The 22447-nt window shown below is 46.8% G+C and overlaps 1 protein-coding gene across 3 annotated transcripts in view; it reads left to right on the top strand.

The window, feature by feature from the left end:
* RPH3AL (rabphilin 3A like (without C2 domains)) overlaps positions 1–22447 on the top strand; it is a 137224-nt gene that overhangs the window by 5932 nt on the left and 108845 nt on the right. The window contains exon 1 of one of the 3 annotated variants that reach the window (XM_040243815.1): positions 15168–15447. The exons of 1 other annotated variant lie outside the window; for it this stretch is intronic. The gene's annotated coding sequence lies outside the window, so the exon portion shown is untranslated. Of the gene's footprint in view, positions 1–15167; positions 15448–22447 lie in introns of those variants that run through there. One more of the 3 variants, XM_040243813.1, reaches the window with a different exon arrangement.

The raw sequence follows: 22447 nt of genomic DNA, 5'->3' as shown, positions 1-22447 counted from the left end.
TTTTTTTTTAAAACATCTTGACGCATTTTCATCTTTGGGCTTGGCCCATCCAAGAAGAAGGGGAAGAGAGCAACAGAGGATGAGATGGTTGGATAACATCACTGACTGAATGGACATAAGTTTGAGCAAACTCTGGGAGAATAGTGAAGAACAAGGAAGGCTTGTGTACTGCAGTCCATGGAGTCGCAAAGAGTCAGACACGACTTAGTGACCGAACAACAACATCCAAGTGGCTGAGTTGATACCAGGGTTTGTACAGTCTCTTCTTGCTCAGCTCTCATCCGCTTTCATTTGCTGGTAGAGCACCCTTTGATTCACAGAAGCTTGGAAGGGCCTCTTCCCCGTTTGAGAGTCCTCTCCACGAGAAGCCAGGAAGGTGGTCTTTGGCTTCTGTGCTGTCAATGACCGTGGCAGCCCATCTCATGGTTGGATGGTTAAAGATCAGTGGAGCAAAATCAAGTGCAGAATGTGCCAGGTAGGCTGAAACACTGAGCTGAAACTGACAAGGCATTTCACGGGGATCCGGTTTTTAAAACCTTGGGATCTAAGTCTTGGGCAGCAATTAGGCAGGACCTGCTAGAGTGAAACAGCATCTGCCCTACATCACAGGGATTTTCCTTCTCAGGATCTGCCCTAAAGGAAGCCTGGTGTGTGTGCACAGGTGGAAAGTTCTGGGATGGCCTTGGTGGCGGTTTGCAGTCTGAGGGGAAAAACTGTACACGTTTGAACGTTTGCTAGTGGTGGAATAGCTTCAGCTACATCAGCTCACGTTTTCGCACCTGGGAGTCTTATGCAGCTTTGAGAAAGAATTAGTGGGGTCTTCCTATAACAATAATGATGAATCTCTAAGATTATAAGGTGAAGAAAGTGAATTTCAAAGTGATAAGCACATTATGATGCCTCTTATAGAAATGTTTTCACATAGTCGGCTGTACTTTATATGAATACAAATCATGATGGCACAGCAGGTAAAGAATCTGGAGACACAGGAGACATGAGTTCCATCCCTGGGTGGAGAAGATTCCCCTGGAGGAGGAAATGGCAACCCACTCCAGTATTCTTGCCTGGAAAATTCCATGGACAGAGAAGCCTGGTGGGGCTCTATAGTCCATGGGGTCACAAAGGGTCAAACTTGACTGAGCACACACAAGTATCACAAATAAATATATATAACATATACCTACATGTAAAAGCATATTAAAAGGTCTAGAAAAAGGCACTCCAGACTTACAATAGCTATTATCCACAGGGAAGGGAACCAGCATTTGGAGTGTGTGTGTGTGTGTGTGTGTGTGTGTGTGTGTGTGTGTGTGTGTGTGTTGGGGGCGGTGATCAAAGAGAAATATCACCTTCTCTGTGAAATTTAAACTTTTAAAAATAATTTCATTGATGTATAATTTATATACCCGAAGTCATTCATTTTTAAGTATACAATCTGTTTTAAATTTTTTAAAGGAAAAGTAATTATATGATTAAAAATTAATGTCTAATTTACCCCCCCTTCCTGATCTAAGAAGTCTTCCTCCATTCATCCCTGAGTCCTGGGTGGACCGTGACACAAAGTTCACTGTTTGGTGTTTTGCATTTTGTGGCAGCTCATAGAGATAGAAATTCTTCCCTTTTTTGAGTTGAGATCTGCCTCTTTGTCATTCTGGGTCTGGGTCTGTCTCTTTGGAGCCATCTCAAATAAATCTTCCCTTTTCCATTGCTTTTCAGTCGCTAAGTCGTGTCTGACTCTTTGGAACCCCATGGACTGCAGCGCACGAGGCTTCCCTGTCCTTCACCATCTCCCAGAGCTTAGTCAAACTCATGTTCATTGAGTCAGTGATGCCATCCAACCATCTCGTCCTCTGTCGCCCCCTTCTCCTTTTGCCCTCAATCTTTCCCTGCATCAGGGTCTTTTCCAATGAGTCGGCTCTTTGCATCAGGTAACCAAAGTATTGGAGCTTCAACCATTTTCCACGGGGCAGAATTTTCACTGGTGCAAGATTCTCATCATGCCTACCTCCTCTGGGGAGAAGGACTTGCCTCTGTTTGGGGGTTCTGGTGATACGGATCACACTCTAGGATGTGCAGGACGCCTGGCTCACCAACCATCCTCCTAACGTTTTGCAGAACTAGACCCTCTGTCTCGGATATTGCTTGACCATGATGTGACACTTTTTAAAAACAACAGTCGTTTTGTTGAATCTTAGAAGGAATTCATATTCATTATAGAAAATTTAGAAAACATAAAAAAAAGTACAAAGAATATAAACATATGTGATTCCCAGCCTTGAGAGATAAACATGTTTAATGTTTAAAAATTGAGATCATTCTGTATCAATGATTTTCTAACCTATATTTTATTTAACATTTACTTACCCATATGAATAGTGACTGTCATCTATGTAACACATTTTCTTCTCAATCCAGTGTTAGTTTTTCTAGTGTTACTATTAAACATAGATAAGTTTCTGATGTTTATGTGGTATTGTGGACTGAATGTTTGTTTTCTTCTGAAAGGCATATGTTGAGGCCCTAATTCCAATGTGATAGTATTGGGGATGGGGTGTTTGCGAGGTATTTAGGGTTAGATAAGGCCATGAGGGTGGGGCCCTCATGATGGAATTAGTGCCCTCATAAGAAGAGATGGCCGACAGCTCTCTCTTTCTCTCTCTGTCCTGACACATGTCCTGAGGAAAGGCCACGTGGACACACAGCAGGAAGGCAGCTGTCTCTAGGCCAGGAAGAGAACCCTCACCAGAAACTGAATTGCCTGGCACCTTGACCTTGAACTGTGAGAAATAAAGGTCTGTTCTGTAAGCTGCCCTGTTTTTGATATTTTGTTTTCGTAGCCCCAGCAGATTGATGCATGTGGTTAGTCCTTTTATGATTTCTTCCCTTGCGTTTGGATTTGAAATGTCTCCCCCACCCAAGCTCAGATAAATATTCACCTATATTTTCTTCTAGTTCTTTATATAATGTCAGCTTTTCCATTTAGCTCTCTCTTTTCCATTCAACTCTAATTCTACCAAAATTTATTTTGGTTTAGGTATAAAAGCCTGATTTTATTTCTTCTCAAATTGTGCACCAGTTCTTTTGGTTCAATTTCTTTTCCTACCACTTGCATTTGAAATTTAAACTTAAGGGACTTCCCTGATGGTCCAGTGGTTAAGACTCCATGCTTTCAATGCAGAGGGCATGGGTTCAATCCCTAGTCAGGGAACTAAGATCCCACATGCTGTGTGATACTGCTACAAAATTTTTTTTTTAATTTCTTTGGACTATTCAGTTGACCCTTGCACATGTGTTTGAACTCTGTGGGTCTACTTATGCATGGATTTTTTTTCACTAAAGAAGTACTATCATAGTACATAACCCATGGTTGGTTCAATCTGTGGATGCAGAACCATGGATATCAAGGGCTGACTGTAAAGTTATATGGGAATTTTCAAAAGCATAGGGGTTGATGCCCCTGACACCACCCTCCACTATATTCAAGGTCAATTGTACATTATAACCATGTTATTCAAAATTCAAAAAGGCAAACATGAGCGTCTCCCTCCCCTCTTTCCCTTTAGCCTCCCAGGTCCAATAACCTGTGTTACTAGGTTAATAGACTTTGGTCTTGGTTGCTAGATTTCCTTCCTCCTTCCCCCAACTGACTCTAAATGTTAGCTTTATTATTGTGCACAAAATATGAACTAGGTTTTCTCTTTTTTCATTAACTGACCTCTTTTTCTTCCACTATCATGGTTTTTTTTTGTGGGGGGGATGTGCCTCATGGCATGTAGGATCTTAGTTGCCAGACCAAGAATTGAACTTGCACCCCTTGCATTGGAAACTCAGAGTGTTAACCACTGCACCACCAGGGAAGTCCCACTATCACATTTTTTAAATTATGACTTTACATAGTTAGCCCCTGGTAGTACAGATTCTCTCTCAACATTTCCTTGATTATATTTGCCCATTTATTCATTCTTTTCTATGAAATTTATAATCATTTTATTGCTCTTCTGCACATACCATTAGAATCTAATTTAGAATGATATTAAATTTATAAAATAATAATGATAGTTTTCCTCTCTAGAAATATAGTCTGTCCCATATTGATTGATGTCTTCCTGTCATTCTCTCTTTTTTTATAGCACTCACTAAAGTTTCATAGATTTTTTATGAGGGTTGTGAACATTTCTTGTTAAGTTTGTTCCTAGGAGTTGTATGTTTCTTGTTGCTAGGGAAATATGATCATTCCGCCCCCCACCCCAGTCTTTAACTAGAAATTATTGGACAATAAGAAAATATTTGATTGAAAAATCATTGTGAAATAGATCTATATGCATATAAAACATATATGTACAGTTTAAAGAATAATAAAGCAGGCGGCTTTCCAGGTGGCTCAGTGGTAAAGAGTCTGCCTGCCAATTCATGAGCCATGGGTTTGATCCCTGGGTCAGGAAGATCTCCTGGAGAAGGAAATGGCAACTCATTCCAGTATTCTAGCCTGGGAAATCCCATGGACAGAGGAGCCTGGTGGACTGCAGTCCCTGGGGTCGTAAGGAGTCAACAACAACAATAAAGCAGGCATGTGCCCAGCTAATGGAAGAAACAGTATCAACAGCCCTTTGGAAATTGCTTTTATGCCTTTCTTCACATGTGACCTCTGCTCTCCTCATCCCCAGGGGATACACTAACCTGAATTCTCTCTTATCATTATTAGCTTGCTATTCTCTATTGCTTTCCCATGTAGGTTTATGTCTTTAAACAGTATGTTTCTAAAGTTTGTATGCTTTTCACCTTTTATAAATGGAATCATGCTGTATTCCATTTTTTAATTGATCCGTGTGTATGTTCTTGAGATTCATGCTGTTATGAGCAGTTACAGTTCATTCCTTTTTCTTTCCTTTTAACTGCTGCTGCAAAGTGATCTAGTTTTTATCCCCCTCCACTTATTGATGGACATTTGCGTTGTCTCCACTTTTCCTTGCTGTTGGCACGATTCTTTTCAGTGTGTTTCTCTAGGATGTATAGAGCAGAATCACAAGGTCGTAGGCTGTATGTTATCTTCTCCTTTCTTGCTTCTCTCTCCAGCCCTGGACCAGAGGGCATGTTGCTCTACATCCTCATCGTACTTAGTATAATCCACAGTTTTAGCTCTTGCCACTCTGTTAAGAGGGAGCCAGTATCTCACTGCAATTTAAATTGTTATTTTGATGATTACTGCTCAGATGGAATGTGTTTATGGGCTACGTGTTTCCTCATTTACACATCCATACTTTTCTTTACCCATTTTTTTCCTATTAGGTTATTGTCAATTCTGATACTAATCCTTTGTTTATTATGTGGTGCAAATACTTGTCTTGGTGTGTGGGTGGCTTATTCACCATCTTAATAGCATCTTTTGATGGATAAAACTGTCAAATACTTCAGCAAGCTTATCATTAACTGGATTTCAGTATTTGTTTATGTTTCTTTTCTTTGGTGGTAAAGTGTGCATAACAATGAAATACACAAATCTTATGTGTTTCATCAGAAGAGCTCAGACAAAAGCATATCCCCATGCAACCCAGACCCCTTTCAAGACAGAGAACATGACCATCACCCTAGAAAATTCCCTCGTGCCTCTTCCCAGGCAATCCTTTCCCGGCTTCTTTAGAATCAACCATTCTAATTTTTTTTCCAGATCAGTTTTGCCCATACTAGCACTTCATATCTGTTGCCTGGAAAATCCCAGGGATGGAGGAGCCTGGTAGGCTGCCATCCATGGGGTTGCTAAGAGTCGGACGCGACTGAAGCGACTTAGCAGCAGCAGCAGCAGAACTTCATATAAATGGAATCACATGTATGTACTCTTTTGTCAAAGGCTTTCACTCTGACTTGACATAATGTTTTAGGATTCTTCCCTGTTGTTGTGTGTGTATCAGTTGTTGTTCAGTTGCTAAGTCATGTCTGACTCTGATCCCATGGACTGCAGCCCACCAGGCTCCTCTACCTTCCACTGTCTCCCAGATTTTGCTCATATTCATGTTCATTGAGTCAGTGATGCTATCTAACCATCTCATCCTCTGTTTCCCCCTTCTCTTTTTGCCTTCAGTCTTTCCTAGCATCAGGGTCTTTTCCAATGAGTTGGCTCTTGTGTGTATCAGTAGTTGCTTCCCCTTTTTTTTTTTTTTTTAGTTGCTTCCTTTTTATTGCTGAGCAGTATTCCACTGTCTGAATATGTACTATTTGCTTATCCATTTACCTGTTCATAGAGCCTTGGACTGTTTTTAGTTTTAGCCTATTATAAATGGACCGGCCATAAGTATTCTTGCTGATTTATGTTTTCAATTTTATGTATTATTTCTCTTCCATGTTTTACTTGTATTAGGGGTAGAATTGCTGGTTAGATGTAACTTTGTGCTTTATTGATGTGTAAGATCCATACAGGGGCTTTCCCTGGTGGTCCCGTAGTTAAGACTTCGCCTTCCAATGCAGAGGGTGCTAGTTCGATCCCTGGTTGGGGAGCTGAAATCCAGCATGCCTCTCAGACAAAAAACCAAAACATGAAAGAGAAACAATATTGTAAGAAGTTCACTAAAGACTTTAAAAATGGTCCACATTAAAAAAAAAATCTTAAACTCTGTTCAGAAAACAGCATAAACTCTAAATATATTGCTTGTCTAATTTTTTACAAAGCAAACACAGCTAGGTAGCCATCACCCAGGTCAAGGGGTGGGATGTTGACCCAAGCTGGGCTACTCTGCTGGATCATTCTTTCTGGGATCTGAAATCTAAGCAGAGTGAAGCAGGAAGGGAAAGGGTATTGGAGCTCTTATTCTCATGGTAGCAGCTGATTAGACCTTGAGGCTCAGACCCTATAGCTGCCAGGGTTCTTGTCCTCTTCCATGTCAGGATCTTTAGCTTTCCCATTATTACCCAGCTATGAGGTATCCCATCAGTAAATCCCTTTCTCCTTAAGTCAGCCACACCTGGTTTCTGTTGCTTGCAGTCCAAGAATCCTGTTTTGTGCCGTGTGCCCCACAGAGAGCACCAAAAATGTGGTGGAACGTGTCTGTCCTATTGCTAAAACTGAAGAGTAGAAGCTGTCTTTAACCAATCCTTAAATTTTAAAAAGAATTTTATTTATTTATTGGCTGTCTGGGTCTGCGTAGCTGTGAGGGCTTCTCTCTAGTTGCAGAGAGCAAGGGCTACTCCAGTTTCAGTGCATGGCTTCTCATTCTGGTGGCTTCTCTTGTTGCAGAGAAGGCTCTAGGGTGTGTGGGCTTCAGTAGTTACTATGCATAGACTCAGTAATTGTGGGTCCGAGGCTCTGTGGTACCCGGACTTAGCTGCTCCAAGGCACATGGAATCTTCCCAGGCCAGGGATCAAACCTGTGTCTCTTGCACTGGCAGGTGGATTCTTTATATTGAGCCACCCAGGAAGCCCAATCCTTGAATTTTTCCATGACCCCATTTGAACCCATAATTCCTGGGCTGACGTGACAAGGTGACCTCTCAAACAAGTAGTCACTTTACCTCTAAGTTTTAAAAGTGTGAGGCAAATCTACTTCAAACCTTTGGGCTTGGTGAAGGTTGTTGTTTTTTTTTTCCCCACAACCTTAAATTTAGTTCCCAGTTTTGAAACAATTTTCTCTTGGTCCCCAGTGGAAAGTTAATAGAGAATGCTGGCTTAATGTAGGTGAAATGTAGGAGTGTCTATTATTTTCCGAACTTCATTTTTGGAAACCAGTGTATTTCTCTTCGATGTAGAGCGTGGGTTGAGGGGGGTTAGATGAGGGAGTGTTTGGTACTGTAATCAGAAAACAAGGGCTAGACCCCGAGTTCTTTTGTGCCATCCCGCAGGGACCCTTTGCCTAAGAAAGCTCGATTGCGAAATTATTCTGCTTTAAGTGGAGGCTCATTTACAAGTAAGAGAGAAATGAATTGTCTTCTGGTTTCTTTTTTTAATGTCATCAAATCACATGGATTAGTGACAGGGAACGACCCAATTTCAAATGGTCTAAGCATTGTCGGCGCTTGTCCTCGTTAATGTCAGGGTCTGGGCAGGTGTTTGATCAAGGAACGGTGCCATGAGTTAGATTCGCCAAGAAAAGGTCAGAGATGAATGCAAAATTCTAACTCCAAATGGTGGGAGATCAGCCCAGGCCACATCTTAGAGCAGCCACTGAGCTGCTGTCCGTGTTTCCCAGGGTTCATTCCTTTGCTTCTCTGGAGAGTCTGTTCCTGCGGTGACCTCTGTCTGCCGGTTCTAATCCTGCTGGTTGTTTTCCTCGTTTGCAGAAGTCACTGCTTAGGGGCTGATGACCCCAACCTGGACTTGAAGACCTTTCTCCTACTTCCTGGGCTTGGTAGGACCTTCTACTTTCTACTTGAGCATGGCAGAAAGTGGACGCAGTTCTTGACCATGTGATCTCTGCATTGGCAGAGTTCTGTGGAGCAGGTTACTAGCTGCTTTGAGCATCTTGCTTGGCCAGAGCTGCAGGTGACTGTGGATGTCGTGGTGGCTCTGCCAAAGTCATTTTTGCAGGTTGAGAGCCTTATGAGGGCACCACACGGAGCAGGGTTTCCGTTTGTGGCGACTTTCTCACACATGGCCGGATAGCATCTGGTTTTAGTGTTATCAGTTCACCATTTTGCAGCAGGTGGAAGAGATGCTCCCCCACCAAGGGGAACCTCTTCTTGCTTCCTGTAAAAGGACCTTGAGGGCTGGGAGGCAGGTTTGTGTGCCATGTAGTAAACTGGGTCACCCCTGACAGGGTGATGGGGGGTAATTTAGTGAAGGGGGAATCTGGGGAGTGAGAGGTCCCTGTATGGAATCTAAAATGCCTATACAGGGACTTCCCTTGTGGTCAGCTCCCAAAGCAGGGGGCCTGGGTTCCATCCCTGGTCAGGGACTAGATCCCACATGCCGCAACCAAGACCCAGCACAGCCAAATAAATTAATAAATATATATATATTTAAAGATGAAGACTTAAAACCAATAGCCTTCTTCCACTTTGAGAAACTATGGGGAAAAAAGAGCAAACTAAATCTAAAGCAAGCTGAAGGAAAGAAATAATAAAGATTAGAGCACAAAATAAGGAAATAGAGAAAAGACCACATATTACGTGATTCCGTTTATATGAAATGTCCAGAATACGCAAACCTATAGAGGCAGAAAGTAGATTCGTGGTGTCCCGGGGCTGAGGAGAGGGAGGGATGGGGAATGACTGCTGATGGGTACAGGGTTTCTTTCGGGGGTGATGAAAACGTTCTAGAATGAGATGGTGGTAATGGTTGTATAACTGTGAATATACTAAAACTGCTGAATTGTGCATTTTAATAGGGTGAAGTTTATAGTACATAAGTTAAATTGCAATAATGTTAATAAAAAAAAATCAAAACAGAGGTAATTGGGTAAAAGGGGGTTGGGGAGAGGCAGAATTAGGGGAAGCATTCTCCAGGGAGGAGTATCAGGGTGTCTGCAACCCCAAGGGGAAAGAGTGTAATGTGTTATGGAGGCCCCGGGTGGGTTGGGCTGGCGTGGGCAGTCTTCAGTTTTGTCATCAGAATAGTAGAAAGTCACTGAGGGGTTTCCATGAATGGTTTCAGAGGTGCTTTCTCTTCCCTGGGCATTTCCACCTGGGGAAAATGGCCCCTCCGTGCACTCCTAAATTTGCATCTTATTATTCCAGAAAGCAGTTGAATTGAGACTTCACTCTCTTAGCCAATTTCCTAGCATCTCAAAGAAGGGACCTCAATATGCCAGTTTGGGCTGAGGGCACCTTTAGAAAACTCAGCTGGTGGTTTCCCTAATGGTTCCAAATGGCTGGCATTTCGAAGAGCTCTTTGTGACTATGTGATGCAGACAGATTGGAGAGGGCCAGGAGTGGATTTAGGAGGCATCTGCAGCAGCCCGTGTGAGAAGAACCTGCCCGTTAGGGAGGTTATAGTTCAAGGTCACCCCACTAGATGGAGCCAGACCTGAGTCCCTCTGGTACTGCAACCTCTTCTCTCACCGGCCACTAGTTTGTATCCCTCCCCCCAGGTAGTCTTACGGAGAAGGCAATGGCACCCCACTCCAGTACTCTTGCCTGGAGATCCCAGGGACGGAGGAGCCTGGTAGGGTGCCGTCTATGGGGTCGCACAGAGCCTGACACAACTGAAGCGACTTAGCAGCAGCAGCAGGTAGTCTTAAGGGTTTCCCTGGTGGCTCAGATGGTAAAGAATCTGCCCGCAATGCAGGAGACCCGGGTTTGATTTCTGGTCTGGAAGATTCCCTGGAGGAGGGCATGGCAACCTACTCCCGTCTCCTTGCCTGGAGAATTCCATGACGGAAGAGCCTGGCACGCAACAGCCCATGGGGGGGGGCAAAGAGTCGGACACAACTAAGCTACCACACTTTCATTTGTTCTTAATCAGCCCAGAGAGTGGCTGAGATCTCCATGCTTAACGAGCTGGGGGAAGGGAAATGGGCATTGTATTAATCAGGCTAAATAGAACTTGTGGCTCACTAGGGCTGGCCTCGCTGCAAACAGTGGAAATGGGCATTTGTTGCCAGGACACTGGAATGTCTCACAGAAGCCCAGGCCCCGGGCAGCCGCTGGATCGAGCACACGGATCAGAGGAAGGCCCAGGAGCCCTCTCTCTGCCTTGTGTTTGCTCAGCTGCTATTTCAGCTCTCCTCTCTGGCTCTCACTGCAGACCACCTTTCTCTTTCCTGGGCATTTCCACCTGGGGAGCATGACCCCGCCATCAGCTCCATTCATTTGCATCTCATTGTTCCAGAGAGCAGTTGAGTTGAGACTTCAGTCTCTCAGCCACTTTCCTTGATTCTCAAGGAAGGGACCTCTAATATACCAGCTTGGACTGAGTGTACCCCTGGAAGAGTCACCAGTCCCTGTGTAAACTCGGGGATTCTGGAGTCCACAGTGAAGCCAGGGGAAGAAGGGGCATCTGATGGAATGCAAGTGGCCTATGGCAAGGGTCCCTCCACCCCAACTTTGGAGAACACCCTGCCGAGGATGGAGCTGCTCCTAAACTGCCCGAGACCTTATTTTGTCATTTGAATTTATTTGTCAACAGCCCTCTAACTGTCCACCTCCCCTCCCCCTGCGCCCTCACTTTCAATTCTTCACCAGGCAGGGAACATTCCAGAATTTAGAATTAGTCTTCCTGCCTTTGTGAATTCTGTCCGCTTCCCCAGAAAAGCAAGGTCTAGCTCACGCCCTGCTGAAAAGCTTGTTGAAAAGGAACCCAGTTATTATCATTGTCTCATTTTCACCTGCTGTTTGAAACTCAGCAGTGCTGATTCAGGTGCCTGGAAACCCTGGTGACTGTGGAATAAATGGGCCTCTGATTGGGGACAGGAGGGAACAGGAAACGGTGAGGTCCGACGGGAGGCAGGTGTGAGGGTCAGCTGCCAATCACGCCCCCAACCCTACGGCTTCCAGCCTCAGCTCACTGCTTTCAGGAGGCCTGCAGGTGACGTGTGCTGTGCCGTCTGCCCTTTGTGCCAGGGATGCTGTGGTCGCAAGAGGGAGGGGGGCACTGGGAGCCCTTCATGCTTGGGCCCATTTCCAGGGCTAAGAAGGGGGTTGATCCTGGATAGGGCTTTTTTCTCTTGCTGTGAGGAGCAGGGAATTGAAGTCCTTTACTCGGGAGCTCTCTCAGACATCAGAGAGGGAGGCAGGGAAGGATCCTGCCTGCAGATGTGGGTTCCAAAGGCTCATTTCTCTTTGAATTCCTTGCAGCACTGCTAGGAGCTGTGCGGCTGGCCCTCTTCTGACTTACGGCCGTGTGCTGACTGCCTGGCGTTGTTGTTTCCGATGCTGATAATGATGCTGGCGGCATGCACACGGCTGGTGCCTTACCTCTCATTAGCAGTCATGAACCTCCATATTTAATTTCTGTTATAATCTAGTGAGGGAAGTAGGGCAGATTGTTTTATATGCATTTAATAGCTGATAAACCTTCAGGCTGGCCGGGCATGGGATGAAGTGGACGTGTGAGGAATTCGTCCCCCTCACAGCCACACAGCTGGTCAGAGCTGGGATTGAAAGCCTGTCTTCCAATCTTAGATCCTGGACTCTGCTCACAACAGAGTGGAACGATCTTCTGAATTCTCTCAGGCACAGACAGTGGCTTATTCTTCCTGGTTTTCCTGTCTGTCATCCATCCATCTCTCCATTTATGCCTCCATCTTTTTTATAAAGGAATTGAGATACTAACAAGAACATGTATTTCTCTATATACCCTGAATATATAAGAAACTAGAGAAATGTATATTTATAATAAAAAGCTAAAGTAGATACTTAATGGAGAGCTGTATATAGATATTTTTTATCTTTGCTTGTATATGTGTTTTTATTGTTTAGTTGCTAAGTTGTATCTGACTCTTTTGTGAGCCCCTGGACTGTGAGCCCCTGGATTCTAAACCCACCAGGCTCCTCTGTCCATGGGATTCTCCAGGCAAGAATACTGGAGTGGCTGCCGTGCCCTCTTCCAGGGGACCTTCCCGACCCAGGGATCGAACCCATGTCCCTTGCATATCCTGCATTGGCAGGTGGATTCTTTACCACTGTGTCACCTGGGAAGCCCATGTAATTAATAGGAACCCATAAAAATAAGGTCAGGAGAACCTAAATTTACTGGAAGGTCACAACCGGGGCGAGAGTTAGGCTATATGTTCAGGCCATTGAGCTGTGCATGGTTTACTATGGTTGAACCACAGATTTGACTCTGAGCTAATGAGTGATCAAAGCAGGGGGGGGAGGAATTGTATTATTTACACGGTTCATGGGGTCCATAAGGAGCAGGAGACCAGACGCTGAGAGCTTTTCCAGGCAATTGGATTTGGAGGAAATTTCTTGCCTGGGAGGTCAGTTACGAGGTCCTGAGGGGCAAGGGAAATGCATGGCATAAGTACTGGTACTCTCTGTTCCTCCTGTCATGCCAGACACCACCATTCAATCACCACCCTTTCCCACGGAGGCCAGAGAGAGCCTTGCACGCATGGTGTTCCAGGCGGCTGTTACTGGCGATGTTCAGCTGGCATACAGGATGAAACCATGTGCTATTCAGCTCTGGGGGCAGTGGTGGTATCGGGAGTCATTGAGCAGTTCTGAATGGAGAGCCACAGGAAGTTGTGGCAAGCACCTGTGCAGGAGTGGACACCGTGTCTTGTTGTCCACTGGAGGTGTGTTTGCCGTCAACTGCGTCCAGGAGTCAGTTAGTGGGACCCATCAAGGTGATGATGGGGGCTCAGTGTGTTTGCTTAGTACATGCAGTGCCTTCTCGCTCCTTCCTGCTCCTGGGTAAGTGACTTACTCAGGACTCCTGACTGCAAATGGCAAAGACCCAACTCAAACTAGTTTCATGGAAAAGGGGACTTGGTGGACCTGGGAAGTTGGGGATCAAAGGACTGATTCAGGCATGGCTGGATCCAGCAGTTGCTAACACCATCAGGATTATCTACCTCCATCTCTCGGCTGTGCTTGGCTTTATTCTCAGGATGTTTCCAAGTGGCTGCAAGATAGCATTGGCTGTCCCAGACCAGCATCATTCTCACAGCTTGCTATCACAGGGAAAGAGTATTTCTCAGTAACTCTGGTGAGAGCTCAGGGAAGACTCTGTATGGCTGGGCCTAGGTCACCTGCCAGCCCTGACCCCGTGACTGTGCCCTGGGGGTAGGAATGTTCTAGTCGTCAAGCCCACTTTCACCCTGAGGAAGAGGAGGGAGGGACCATTTCTCCCTCCCAGAAGGACTGGGCACGATTTCCTCGGCACTGAGGAGGAGTCCTTCGCAGAGAGGACTGCTGGCAGGACAGAATGTGTAATACATCCTGTGGAAGGCCAGCAGAGGCCTTGGCACGTGGGCACGCAGCCACCTGAAGGCAGCTTTTAGGGTGCCATCTGTGCTTTTTACTCCTAAGTGGAGATGTACGCTCAGGCTGTTCCCTTCCTGAGGTCTGTTCCATCCTGGACTTGCAAACTCAGCCGACCTTTCTGTGCAGCGGGCTTCTGGGAGCACGTGGAAACCAATCTCTCTCCACGTGTCTGTCCCAGAGGTCGCCTCCAGTCCCTGACACCACGTTTCAGCTCTCTTTGACCTCTGGTCCCTGTATGCACACACCTGGCTCTGGGGTCTGCACTTGGCCCCTATCGCTATGGAGGTTTGAGTCTCTTATCTGGACACGTGACTCAGCCTGACTGTGGCGTCACCTGCAGTTTCCCGCCTGTGGTCCTGCCAGGAGGGCAGAGCGGCCAGGCTGGCCCGGGTGGAGGAGGTCCACTCCCCTGTCGCTTCTCCTCAAGTCAGAGCTTCCACTCGGGATGAAGGACCAGCTGGTCTCTGGCACACCTGGGTATTTAGCGGCTGCTTTCCACAGACTCAAACTCACATCGCACTCTCCTGCGTGATACGACCGGGCTCACACATTAGCACTTCTCAACGTTTTTAGCTACAGAATCTTTTCTTCAAAGGCTATCTTCCCTGAAAATCCATTATAGGAACGTGACAAGAGCGGAGTTGCTCTGGCCTAGGTTGGAATATGCCCCCTTCATCCACCTCCCCATCGTTGCACGGATAGGCACAGAGCCCCGGAGAGACACGGGGCATCCCCTAGGACTCCTTGGAATGCATTTGGAGAATCTTCATGATGATGTCCATCCCTCCTGCCTAGCAGCACCTGCTTTTGTTCCCCATGGGGGATTAGCTGCTAGATGTGGTGTTTTCCTTCTCACCAACTTTCTTCCTGTCATTAGCTTGTTTGCACTCTGAAAAGTCAACAAGGGGATCCTTGTCACCTTCCTTGGCCCTACAGGCAGGTGTCAGCTCCTCCCTGCATGACCTTTGCACGTGGGAGGCCATGGCGCTGGAGTCATTGGTCACGTTATCTGGCCCTCAGCTACACCCGGATGGATATCCCACCCCCAGCAGTTGAAGTTTCAGGAAGTCATGAGATGCTGACGCCCGCGTCTGACCACTGCCTGGAATGAATAGTTTGAATACCTTTCCGTAAAATGTGCCCTTTTGAAAAACAATGACAAAGTCCTTAAAACTTGTAAAAGTGCGGAGACTTTAAAAAATAAAAGGAATGCAAACGTTCCCAAGAGAGGCCTCCCTCTAATAGAAAGTGTCCTTCATCTGTTCGGCTTTGTTGTTATTTAGTTGCTAAGTCGTGCCCAACTCTTGCCACCCCATGCACAGTAGCCCCCCAGCCTCCTCTGTGCAGCTTTAGAAAATGTCATTAGGAGGAACTTGGTCACCTGGATTGGCGTCAGCTGGGCGTCGGTCCACCCGGAGAATCCAGGCCTTGGTTTGGCTCCAGCTGGGCCTTCCCCGGCTGCCACTTATTGACTTAAGTCCCAGTGATTCAGATCTTCATCAGGGTCGCCCCTGACAACGCATGGTGGGGAGGGGACCCGCCTCCTTCTAGACGCCAGCAGGGCAGGCCCAGGCCAAGACCCCTCGGTTCCTGGTAGGTGTTTTGGGATCTTTGGCAATGAGGGGATGGGAAGATTTCATTTTTTTCTGGAGGAAAGGCTTTTCCTAGAACTTTGCTAACTCCCGGGAAGGGTGTGTCTGTGCTGGGAGAGCAGTGTTAATGGTTGACTTGCTTTTTTCTGGGTTACTCCAAGGCCTGTGGCTTCCCAGGGAGAGGCGGCAGGGATTGGGGAAGGGAGGAGCTCCCCTGCACCCCCTTGACAGTTGCTACACTTTCCAGACCATCCTGTAGGCCGGCAGAGGTTAGGGGTGGATGGAGGAGGAGCAGCAGATGGGTCCAGAGCCAGGGGGAGAAAAGGGCCCCATTACTACAACTGAACAAACCAGAACTTTCTGTTTGTTAAATATTTTTTATTGCATGTGAAAGCACTGGAAGAGGGGCTAGACTGTGTCTAGTCTCCAGATGACTGTGACCAGGAAAACCAAGAGCTATGCAGGAGATGTAAGAGATATGGGTTTGATCCCTGGGTCTGGAAGATCTCCTGGAGAAGGAAATGGCAATCCACTCCAGTATTCTTGCCTGGGGAAATCCTATGGACAGAGGAGCCTGCGGGCTACAGTCCATGGGGTCACAAAAGAGTCGGGTCACGACTGAGCACGCACGCATACAGTAATATTAAGTATTTTATACAGATGAGCACTTTAAACATTTTAATGATTAGGTATTTATTTTCGTGTGCATTAGACCATGACTTTTTGTTTTAAAGTTCCCTTCTATTTATAGCAAATGATATGGTTTTCTCTTTGTGGTGGAGTTTGCTTTAAAAATAAACTTAGTAAAATAGTGAGTTGACTTAAAGGGAAATATTAAGTAAAGAGTAGTATGGATGGCAGGTGGCATGGCGATGCCTGAGGTTTGGGAACAGTGTGCTGGAGGAATTCAGAGGCTCAGAAAGGAAAGGGCTCCTGGAAGAGTCAGCTGGTGTCGGGGAGGGGTAGGATCTAGCAAGGTGGAGGTGGGAGAGGGTGTATCTTACTAGCAGGTGTGCAAATGTGTGTGTGCAAATCTTTTTTTTAATTTAATTTTTTAATTGGAGGACAGTTGCTTTATAGTGTTGTTAGTTTCTGCTGTACAGCAACGTGAATCCACTCAAAGTATACCTATATCCCCTCCCTCCTGAGTCTCCCTCCCACCCCCAGTGTGTGCACATCTTGGTATCCATTTTAGTTGCAACATATGGAGAAGGAAATGGCAACCCACTCCAGTATTCTTGCCTGAAAAATCCCATGGATAGAGGAGCCTGGCAGGCTACCGTCCAAAGGGCGGCACAGTATCAGACACGACTGAGCTACTGAGCACAGCGCAGGGCACATGAGTCCTGTAGGGACTGGAGTTTGGGCTTGGACTATATTGTGGAGGATCTTGAATCCCAGGATATGGACTCCAAACTTGAGCAGTGGGAGCCATTGAAAGTGCTGGAGTGGGGGCAGCGGTTCATGACTGTCCTTAAAGGGACTCATTTATTTGTAATGGGTACCAGGGCTGAGGCAGGATGACCAGTCAGGGGCCCAAGGGGAAAATGTGTAAGACGCCAAACTAGAGCCATGGCTGAGGACCAGAAGTTCAGCCACTGGCCCATCTCCTGCTGACGCTGGCTGGCAGCCTAGAGACATTGGAGAGAGGCAGGTCTGGGTTGATGAGCCAACTCTGGGTCTCTCTCTTGAGAGTTCCTTGGACAGCAAGGAGATCCAGCCAGTCCATCCTAAAGGAAATCAGTCCTGACTATTCACTGGAAGGACTGATGCTGAGGCTGAAACTCCAATACTTTGGCCACCTGATGCAAAGAACTGACTCATTTAAAAAGACCCTGATGCTGGGAATGATTGAAGGCGGGAGGAGAAGGGGATGACAGAGGATGAGATGGATGGCATCACCGACTCAATTGAACACGAGTTTGAGTAAGCTCTGGGAGTTGGTGATGGACAGGGAGGCCTGCTGCAGTCCATGGCGTCGCAAAGAGTCGGACATGACTGAGCGACTGAACTGAGGGGAGGTGGTAGGAGCCGGGCAGGGGCGTGCATCAGAAGTTGTGTGTGGAGGCCTGAAAGGGAGGTGCTGTCTCCCCAGGCTGGGCCCAGGGACTCATTCCTGGGATCTCCTGGCTGAGTGTGGAATGTTCTGGGGGAAGCGGGTGGGTCTGCTGCAGGAAGCTCTGCTCTGAGTCAGAGCACCGGTTCCTGCAGAAAGAGGAAGCGCTCGGTTCCCTGCCCTGCAGTTTGGTCAGGACAGCCTGGCTAACAGACCCGGGCTAAGGTTTCATTCATCAGCTGAGCCTATGGTCTTCAGGGTCACAGACTTTCATTGCTGTTGTTTAACTGTTCCATTTGTTTCTTCTAGTTCAGAGAATATCCCCAGGAGTTCAGAAGCAGGCTTGATTTAAAAATGAGGTTTTGTTTTTTTTCCCTTTGAGGGCCATCTCTGGGCCAGGCACTCTGTCTAGAACTTTTACTCTGTTCACCTTGGACAAGACCTGCTAGGGAAAGAAAGTGTCATGACCTGCATTGTACAGAGGATGAAACAAGGGGTAGGGAAATGTGGCTACTCCCAAATTATACAACAGGTTCAGGGCAGAGCCTGATTCCAAACTCACACGCTGGAACTGTCAGTGGGAGTAAGACTGTCACCAGCTACATCACCTGGGAGAAGGAGCTCACCATCTGTGCTTCCATCTGGCGTGGGGCCGCTCCCTGTAGTGTGCTGGGGTGCATCTGTAAAATGGGGGTGCTGGGTACCCCCAGCGTGGCTTCAGGGAATGCGTGAGTTATGATACAGCCAAGGTGCATGTGAGTGTTCACCGCTCTTAATGCTGTTGTGATATAAAACTAGAGTTGCAATTCTGAACATCAGTTTTATCGGGAGACATTTTGGGGGAGGGTATTACTTAAGTGGGGGAGAAGCATTGTTTGTTTAATTAATTTTGGCTGTGCGGAGTCTTTGTTGTGCTCGTGCTTCTCGTCGCAGAAGCTTCTCTGGTTGCGGAGCCTGGGCTCTAGAGTGCGGCTAGTTGCAGCTCTAGTTGCCGCTCTCGGGCTTAGCTGAGCCTCGGCTCATGGGATCTTCCCGGACCAGGGGTCAAACCCGTGTCCCCTGCCTCAACAGGTGGATTCTGAACCACAGGAATACTAGGGAAGTCCAGAAGGGTTGTTTTAATTTTAAAAGAATTAATTCACATGGTGTAAAGTGGGAAATCTTGAACTTGGAGACCCTGCCTTTGGCCTGGCTATTTCTGGCCGCACTCCCCTTTCCTAGATGCCGGGGGAGGTGCATGTAAGGAGGAGGGGAATCTGTGTTCGCTTTCCACTGGTGTTAGCCTCACTTAAAGGAAATGGCACCCCACTCCAGTGTTCTTGCCTGGAGAATCCCAAGGACGGGGGAGCCTGGTGGGCTGCCCTGTATGGGGTCACACAGAGTCGGACACGACTGAAGTGACAGCAGCAGCAGCAGCAGCAGGTGAAAGCCTGAGAACAAAGTTGGGCTTCCTTGGTGGCTCAGGCTGTAAAGGGTCTGCCTACAAAGCAGGAAACACAGGTTTGATCCCTGGGTCAGGAAGATCCCCTGGAGAAGGGAATGGCAACTCACTCCAGTATTCTTGCCTCGAAAATCCCATGGACAGAGGAGCCTGGTGGGCTACAGTCCATGAGGTCACAAAGAGTCAGACACGACTGGGCATCTAAGCACGCACCTGGCTGTTTTCACAGCTTCCCAGGAAGCCCCAGGTCTCTGATCTCAACTGGCCATAAATTATTGCCCAGGAGCTGTGTCCTAATTGCCTATGAAGCCCCAAACACAGGGTGCAATGCATTGGCCGGGAATCAAACCTGGGCCTCCCGAGTGGCAGGGGAGAATTCTACCACTGAGCCACCAATACATGCATGATAGAAGGCAGTGGCACCCCACTCCAGTACTCTTGCCTGGAAAATCCCATGGACGGAGGAGCCTGGTGGGCTGCAGTCCATGGGGTCGCTAAGAGTTGGACATGACTGAGTGACTTCACTTTCACTTTTCACTTTCATGCCTTGGAGAAGGAAATGGCAACCCACTCCAGTGTTCTTGCCTGGAGAATCCCAGGGACAGAGGAGCCTGGTGGGCTGCTGTCTCTGAGGTCGCACAGAGTCGGACACGACTGAGGTGACTTAGCAGCAGTGATACATTATTGTAAACTAAAGCCCATAGTTTTCTTTAGGGGGTCACTCTTGGTGTACATTCTATGAGTTACGACAAATATATAATGACATGACTGTATCATTACAGAATTACAGTTTCACAGTCCTAAAAATCCCATGTCCCACCTATTCATCCTTCCCTTGCTCCCCTGAACTTCTGATCTCTTTACTGCCACTGTAGTTTATCTTTTTCAGAATATCGTACCTTTCAGATTGGCTTCTTTCATTTAGCAGTATGCACTTAAGCTTCCTCCATATCTTTTCATTGCTTGGTAGCTTTTTTATTTTTCTATTTATTAGATTTTTTTCACTTTTGTTGCTGAGTTTTATTCCATTGTCTGGATGTAGCACAGTTTATCCATTCACCTACTGAAGGACATCTTGGTTGCTTTCATGTTTTGACAATAATGCATAAATCTGGTATAAACCTCAGTATGCCATATTTGTATGTGTGTAGATGTAGGTTTCCAATTCTTTGGGTAAACCCCAAGGAGTGTAACTGTTGGATCATATAATAAGAGTACGTTTAGTTTTGTAAGATACTGCTTTTCAGTGGCTGGACCATTTTGCATGAATGAGAGTGCCCATTGCCCAGCATCCTTGTCAGCATCTGGTGTTGTCAGTGTTCTGAATTTTGGCCATTTAACAGGTGTGCAGTGGTATCGCCTTGTTATCTTAATTTGCAGTTGCTCAATGACATATCACATAGATATGGCTTATTTGCCATCTTGCATATCTTCCTGGGTGAGGTATCTGTTTAGGTTTCTTGCCTATTTTTAACTGGGTTGTTTGCCTTCTTATTTCTTTTTAATATTGTTTTCCCTATTTAGAATATTATTCATTGTCTCTACTTACTTGAAAGGATAATGAAAGATTGTGTGTGTGGGTGAGGGTGTGTGTGGGTATGATATTCTGAAAAAGATAAAACTACAGTGGCAGTAAAGAGATCAGAAGGTGAAAGTGTTAGTCACTCAGTCATATCCGATTCTTTGCAACCCCATGGGTTGTTGCCTGCCAGGCTCTTCTGTCCCTGGGATTTCTCAGGCAAGAATACAGAAGTGGGTTGCCATTTCCTTCTCCGGGGGAACTTCCTAACCCAGGGATTGAACTCAGGTCTCCCGAGTTGCCAGCAGATTCTTCACTGTCTTAAGGCCCCAAAACACATATACTTCTGTTAAGTGCTGAGAACTTGGGATATCCTTGAGATCAAGAAATTGAGCTTGGAGTTCAAATCCTGGGCCCTGTCACTTACACGCTGTGTGACTTTGGGTACATCATGTACCTCCCTGAGCCTCAGTTTGCTCACCTGTAAAATGGAGATGTTAAAACGTGCTGTGAAAAATAGAGAAGATGATTCTATAAAGTACTTAGCACCCAGCTGGAGAAATAGTAAACGCTCAGTTAGTGGTTGGTCTTCTCACAGATGATGAGTGGAAATACCTTTTGCTTCCCCTGTGTGACATTTTGGCTTTCCCTTGTGTCCTCATTTTTGAGACCTCAGAACCCACTAGAATTCCCCTTGCACTTACAGGGCACAGTTGGGATGTACCTGCGTGTGGGGAGCCAGCCATGTCCCCGCAGGTACCCGCTTCTCACCCCAGCCCTTCCCATCCTCCTCTCCCTTCCCGGGTGGGAGCCCCAGACTCGTCCTGCTCACCTTTCTTGGTCACTCCTTCCACCCACCGTGCCCCCTGGGCTCCTGTTTCTCCAGCCTGGCTATATATGTCGGCACCCCGGCTACTCCCTGTTCTGACTTCTCTGAGGGTGGATTCTAGGCCTGTGTTTTGTTTTGTTTTGTTTTGTTTTGAGGGAGATCCTGCTGGTGGTAGTGAGGAAAAGGCAGAGAGGCAGGAAAGTGACCAGGTTGGTGGGGTCCTCCCAACAGTGAGTCTAGACTGGCCCACTCCTGGCTCCTTTAGACATGGGGCCTGGGGTCGGTTTCTGAGGCGGCCTCACCAACATGGGCCCCACCCTTCTCAGGAAAGCCGCATGCCCTTTCCGTTCTTGCTGGCTTCTCTTCCCTGTTGATATACACTTTGCTCACCAGGCATCTGCCCTGCCCAGAAAGGATCTCCTCTGGGTGTTTCCCGCAGTACTGAATGAAAGGCCCAGAAACCATCCACATACACGCAGGCTACTGGGAGACAGGGCCATGCTTTCTAAGCTTCTTTGTAGAGCAGTCAGGTAGGCACAAGCACTGACCACAAGCAGAGGGCGAGTTCTGCAAAACTGCTCTCTCCCACTGGGGAAGCCACAGTTCAGCGTGTATGCTCATAGAGGGGAGTAGTAATAGAATATTATTATAATATATTATTCTATTAGTAACTGACCTCCTGGGCTGTTGAGAGAGTAAAATGAATTAATACGTGTCAAATGCTCAGAGCAGAACTCTCACATTCAGGGTTAAACAAGGGTGTCGGCTGATATTGCCATCATCTGCTCAGACCCTTTCTCCAAGGCGCCCCCCCTCACTCCCCTTACCCATCTCATAGCTACTACCAGCTTCAGTTCCCTCAGGGGAGCTTAGGGGATTGAAGGGACACTTTGGGATGTCCTTAACCCTAAGGAATGTCCTGTTCATTCAGTTCAGTACAGCAGCGTTCACTGATGCTTCCTACCTGTGCTCTTCTGGGTATTGGGAATTTCAGGTGAATAATACTGATGGTGGTAACTGGTGATGGTGATGGTGGTGATGACAGTGGTGATGGTGGTGGTGATGCTGGTGATGATAACCATGGTGATGGTGCTGGTGATGCTGGTGATGATAACCATGGTGATGGTGGTGGTGATGATGACGGTGGTGGCAGCCG

Source organism: Oryx dammah, unplaced genomic scaffold, assembly GCF_014754425.2.
Source record: "Oryx dammah isolate SB20612 unplaced genomic scaffold, SCBI_Odam_1.1 HiC_scaffold_8, whole genome shotgun sequence".
Classification (NCBI taxonomy): domain Eukaryota; kingdom Metazoa; phylum Chordata; class Mammalia; order Artiodactyla; family Bovidae; genus Oryx; species Oryx dammah.
This window is presented reverse-complemented; position numbering and strand designations above follow the sequence as displayed.